General features: G+C 30.3%; 1 long non-coding RNA gene across 1 annotated transcript in view; it reads left to right on the top strand.

Annotated features, from left to right (window-relative positions):
- The first annotated feature begins 496 nt into the window (after window positions 1-496).
- Window positions 497-6,784, top strand: part of LOC117102255 — a 12,045-nt gene continuing 5,757 nt past the window's right edge. The window contains exons 1-2 of the long non-coding RNA XR_004444381.1: window positions 497-641; window positions 1,855-1,998. This is a non-coding gene — a long non-coding RNA (uncharacterized LOC117102255). The remainder of the gene's footprint in view (window positions 642-1,854; window positions 1,999-6,784) is intronic.

Genomic DNA, 6,784 nt, shown 5'->3' with positions numbered 1-6,784 from the left:
CGAAAATAATGATGTATTTCATTAATGTTTTTCACATTGATAGTGTTGTATCTAGGTGGAAAGCCAGGTGTAGAGCCCTCTCTGCCTTCCCTAAAAAAGTTTTATTATTATAATTATTATAATAATAATTATTATTATTATTATTATTATTATTATTATTATTATTATTATTATTATTAAGGGCCTATTATTATTATTAATATTATTATTATTATTATTATTATTATTATTATTATTATTATTATTATTATTATATTGTTTTCGAATTAGCGCTTCGAATCACACTAAGAATATTACCTAAACACGAAATTACCGGTATATATTATATATACGAATAATGATAAGAAGATAGTAAATAATGTATTATGTAATAATTGATTCATTGTCTGTGTTCTCATTCTCTGGAGTGTTAGTTATTAACATCAATCCGTGTTTAAAGGTTTTGTCACATGACCAGAATACAATTTATTTCAATTTAAAGAAAGCAGACCACAGTGAAACTTATCCTTTCAGTCACGGTCTTCAACTGAGTAAATTGCTAATACTGATGAAAATGAAAGTTTTTGAATTGGCACTGTTTCTTCTGCTTGTCTACTCTTTTGCTTGTAGGGGAAGTTTTTCTCGGAACGGGGATGGTGCAGGTGAGAAACACTGGGATCATTTCGACAGACATTTCGAGACTGCCCGAATATTGTTATAGTGTACTAAATGTTTTACAAATTATATTATAATAGTTTATTCTAATAAGCCTATTAGGATAAGTATACTTAGGGCCTAATTATTATGTTATTTTATTTTATTTTATTTCAATTCGTATCCAACAACGGGGACGTTTACGATCTTTACGAAGGTACATCCTGCAAAGGATTCATAACCACAGGGCAACCGGGATTGTATTGACCAGTACATCGGGGGTAACCCCCAAATGAACGATGTATTGGTTCTTTTTAAGTGCACATGAGTCAACTGGGCTCATGTTATAGTCCTTATCAGGGAAGACTTGTTCCACCACCAGAACCATAGGCGAGTATTGACTTAATCCTCGGCCATCCGCCTCGAGAGCCACCACTTACAGAATGGAAACACAAAACAATAAAAAAAACAAAAAACAAAAAGGAAAAACCAAAAAAAAAAAAAACCAAAAAAAAAAAACAAAAAACCAATCCAAATAACTAGATACATTACTTAATGTTAAGTTTGAAAATTGTAAGGAATAGGCCTATACGATACCAATAGATGGATCTTGAACGAGAGAAGAATTATAAAACATATAATATGATCAAATTACAATGTTATGTTATAATTTGTAGCATGTTCGCTGAAGTTTCTCTGTCCAATTTGTAATTTTGAAGAGCTCGTTGAGTTACGTTTATAGGCTTATTATAGAATAATATTATATATTTTTAGCTTATTTGATTTGTTACTATAAACATTTGCCAAAATATCAAATATATTTTTACATTGATGTAATATAATTAAACAAAATCATAAAACAAACATACACTGAGAATCCACTGGCGTTTGCATAATGACTCTGATGGTTAGAAGTTTCTACACCCTTGCCCTATAATAATAATGATAATTATAGTAATAAGATTTTTAAAAAAAATAATAATAGTAATAATAATAATAACAACAATAATAATATTGATAATAATAAGCCTATTACAATAGTTGGCGGTAATAAAGTCAATGATAAAGAGGATAATAATACTATTGATTATTAATAATTTTATTATTAATAATATTACCAATAATACTATTATTAATATTATTACCATACTATTAAAAACATTATTACCATATTATTATTATTATGATCATGATTATTATTATTATTATTATTATTATTAGGTCTTACATTGATTGATGGACAGATATGCATTGCATTTGAAGATTTAACTACGGATCAAATAACGTGTCTACGGAATTATGAACTTGAAAACATGGAAGCCGATAAAAGAAACAAGAAAAACAATAAAAATATTAAGAATTGCCGTAAGTTGTTCAAATATTAATAGTAAAAATAATGTTAATATTGATAACGATAATAATTATAATAACTAGACTTACTATGTCTGTTTAAACAACAGAAGATAGGGCTTTTCCCCGTTGCTTTAATAAGAAATGAAGTTGGAATTGCAACAAAAAAAGTAGTTAAAAGGTATAAAGTAAAAAAAAAAAACACGAAAAACCAATATAATTTTAATGAAGTGAAAAATAAAAACGAAAACCAAGTTCACTGCGGCGTATTAGTGAGACTTGAACTATGGCTGCAATGGCAATAACGAGGTACATCGCGACTTATAACTATTGCGTGCTATTAGCCGACCTTGAGTAGGAAAGTGCATTTTCAGTTCATAGTGTCAATCTATGGTGTGGGTGCATGTGAATGAAACTTATGGGAAAGTTACAAAGAAGAAATTTGTATGTGTTAGTGACAATCCAGTGAAGGGTGTAAATTTTAGGGTCTTTGTAATTTGAGGACCCAGACCTAAGTATCCCTTTAAAAAACACCAATGGGTCTAAATGAAACATTCTATAATACTTTGTAAAGGTCTAGTAGAAAAACTACTGAATGTTTGTGATGATCTGGAGTATAGTGTGGATCAGAGGACCAGTTAAAGGAAAACGTCCTAGATCATATATTTCGAAAACGGATCAACTGATCTGAATGAAACTTTCGGAAAAAGTTTAACCAAGTTAAAAGGAAGAAATTATGTGCTGGAGACGAATCAGTCAAAGGTGTAAATTGGAGGGTCATTTCAATATTAGCTTTCAGTCATTGAATCGCTATGAACTGAAAATTTGCTTTCCTATGCAATGTCGGCTCATATGGCACGCAATGGTTATAAGTCACGATGTACCTCGCTATTACCATTTCAGCCATAGTTCGAGTCTCATTAATAACGTCGCAGTGAACTTGGTTTTTTCCACTTCATTAAAATTATATTGTTTTTTTTTACTTTATACCTTTTAACGACTTTTCTTTTTGTTGCAATTTCAACTTCATTTCATGTGTGTGTGTGTGTACATGTATGTGTATATGTATATGTGTGTATATTATGTATGTATGTATGCATGTATGTATGTGTATATGTATATGTATGTGTGTGTACATATATATATATATATATATATATATATATATATATATGTGGGTGTGTATATATATGCATATGTATATATCGGCCTATTTGAAATGTGATTTCCTTGTTTCTTGCAATTAATTATGTAAATGTATTTTTAATGTGTTTAAGTTTAGTGAGTGTTATGTCCGAATTTTATGCCTGTTTCTAATTATTCCAGCTCGTTTTTAATTCAATTGCATTATTTTGATTGTATTTCTTTGCCTCTCCTTGTTGGAGGTTATTTTTAATGAATGAATGAATGAATTGTCATTGTCTTTGAAATTGTTATTATTATTATTATTATTATTATTATTATTATTATTATTATTATTATTATTATTAATTATAGCACAATGAACCTGAACTTAGTCAATCTTTACGTTTTTTTTTTTTCATTTTAATAATGATCCAGATTCAGATTTCATTAAATGTCATAAGGCAAGGCAATGAAATACATTTACAAACTTTGATTAAGGAAAAAAAAAACACTTATAAATACTATACTGTACAAAAATGTTAAAATACTGATAATGATATTAAATAATAAAAAAATATATACTAATCTAGTTTTAAAAGAAAAATTATATTGCAACTACATAGCACCTTAAGTTATGACATAATATTAAATACAAATAAATAAATGCAGCCAGACTAGTGAAAAGATATTAAAATTGTTACGAAAATGATGATGATGATGAAGATAAATAATAAAATTATTGTGCAGACACAGCGACATTTGTAAGACCAAATTGCCGATAATGCTGCTCACCTACTTGCACCTCAGGTTCTTGTGCTCGTTTATTTTTCTTACAAATGAGAACAATCTTTAGGCCTACTCCCTGATGCCACTTAGTTTATTGGGTATCGCATCGTTTGCTTCAAGTAGGCTTTGGTCCATACCTAGGGATAATTAGCTATTTTGATGACAAATAAAATAATGCATACATTTTATTAGTAGGCAATGCAACTATGGTTTTCTAAAACGTAGTTTAAACCTACTTTAAATGATGTTAGTATTTGCTATCACATTTTTAAAATTAAAGCAAATTTATTTTTTTGTCAATTAGTGATTCAAGATCCCTTAATAAGGGGACACCTTCCGGACCAAAAATATACTGTAGGTGTGTCCCCCATATTTAGGAGACACTATTCAAAAACCAGAAATTGACCGTGATATTGTTTTGGTACATAAGCATACAACTTAAAAGAACGATTACATTCGTTATAATATTTATACTTTAATATTCTAAAAATGAATTACACATTTTAATAGTAATTTTTAATAAAAATAAAATATAGCCTATTTATGATTAAAAAAAACCCCCCCACAAATTTAATAAAAAACAGTATAGCTTTTATGAACAATATTTGGCCCTACCTAATTCCCAAATACTTGCTCATAAAATCTCACAAGTGCTTCGGGTAAGAATCGAACCCAGGACCTCCAGATAACACTCTTGGTGTCTCATAGCAAACTGCTTCGATCCAACTGGAATGTGGCTTAAAAGAAAAGAAACAGATAGGCCTCAACCAACATTAATTTTAAGCGTCAAGTCACATGGCTAATAAGGCTTATAATTAAAAATGTGAATGAAATATTATTGTTTTTCGGCCTGTGAATAGTCCTTTGATGATTATGATGATGGTAAATGATGATAATGATTGGAATTATAATGATGATTGGAATTATAATGATGATAATTCTAACGACTATGATGATGATGATGTTGATTATTATCAACACAAAATATTGGATTGCGGACCTCATACGACAGGCAGCAGAAATTTCACTACCTAATTATTTTATCAACATCATCATCATCATCATCATAAAAAAACCACAACCTCTACAAATCTAGCCTGTGTCTTCCCATAGCTTTTATTGCTTCATGATCAATGTTTTACAATATTGAGCACAAGATTGGATGCACAAGATAGGCATACCATGAATAAGCATTGAGTTAGAAATTAGGGTGCAGGTTTTGTAAATTGAAATTCTTATGGCTAAGGTAAAAACTGACAGACAACGCCTATACCTATAGGCCTATACATGGGACAAAGCCCAACTGGAATGCGGCCTATAATGACAAGGCACAGATATGCCTCACCCGACATCCATTTTAAGGATAGAGACTTTTAAATTAATCTCAAATTATACAATAATATGCCTGTTTCCTCAATACATGTCTCTGTTGATGTTGAACAAGATCTGCACTTTGACCTCAATAATTATATCTTAATTTGCATATTTATTTTTTTCGCTAATAAATATTAGATAGTTTACAAAAATCAAAGGCAAACTACTGCATTATTATTAGGCAATAAACATAATAGAACCTACCAGGCTAAAACTTGTCATTAGGTTATCGAGAGGTCAAAAGGTCACAGGTCAATACCCAATTATGGAATCAAACTATTATACTAGTGCAGTCAATCTATTTCAAAACCTATCATAACAAATTGCAAAATGTTTAATGGCATGCATTTTTCTCAGCTACTTGTATATATAGCTTGTTTGACCAATCAAATATCCCATTGCATTTGAAATTGAAGCAATTAACAATTTCAATAACTGAGGATGCACTCGCTTTGCTCGCTCACCCTGTAGTATGTTAAACATCGCGATTAGTTTTGATAAAATAGAAAAAAAATTCATGACCACTAAAAGAAGATTGGCCTAATTACAGACAGACAGAAATACATACAAATTCTACGGAAATATATACTCGTCCTATGACTGGTCCTATACCCCTAACCTCCAGGTTACTGTATTTCACCTAGACAACTCATTGATATATTGTGGTGAACGTTATGCATTAACTGCGTCCATGCTTAACTTTGATAGTCATATTTGTGTTGAAATATGGTAGGGTACAATTTTTTCATAAGAATACGTTTTAAGAACACTGAGGTTGAAAAAAACCAACAAATTTTATCTGTACCTTATAGCCGGAAGTTGGATTATGGGTGGAAAAATTATATTTTCGTGAGTCCTGGCAAAGAGAAAAAAAATGGTTGGTTGTTTTTATGTAGGAAGGGATTAAGGGAAACAACTTATTTCCTTTTACATGGCCTTGGCCAAACCACAGGATTCAATGCGTGACAATTTGAACAATGTAATGTGCACAAAATCATCTAAAGCTTCAGTATATTATAATGACAGTAAAGTCATTATTTTCGCCTCAATTAATCTGAATATGAAATTATATACTGAACACTTTGATGATCTATGTTGTTACAGTTTTTCAGACCGGTTAGTTTTGCATCCATGACGTTATCTGATGTAATGGGTTACATCACTGTGATTTTAGGATTTGAAATAAGCATAATTATAATATAGATAACCCAAAAATGTGTTTAAATTGTAATCAAGCTTCTTGCATCAAGGCAGCATAGGGCACCATAGTTTTCTGTATATGACCAGTCAAAAAGGATGATGTTCCAATTTGCATGCCTACTTTGAACAAATTTGATATTTTTCTTGCGAGGTAAGCTAAACTACTGTATTAATTAATAATGTGTTGTTCATTCACTCAATAACACATGAACAGTATAGGCCTAAGTATAAAGTCCAGACTCAGAAATACCGGGATGGTGTCCGGCGGGGGATAGTTTAACCTCTACACCATTATAGATTATGTATAGTAAGAATG

This window comes from Anneissia japonica, unplaced genomic scaffold, assembly GCF_011630105.1.
Source record: "Anneissia japonica isolate Jap-2015-1 unplaced genomic scaffold, ASM1163010v1 scaffold165_len1371125_cov188, whole genome shotgun sequence".
Lineage (NCBI taxonomy): Eukaryota > Metazoa > Echinodermata > Crinoidea > Comatulida > Comatulidae > Anneissia > Anneissia japonica.
This window is presented reverse-complemented; position numbering and strand designations above follow the sequence as displayed.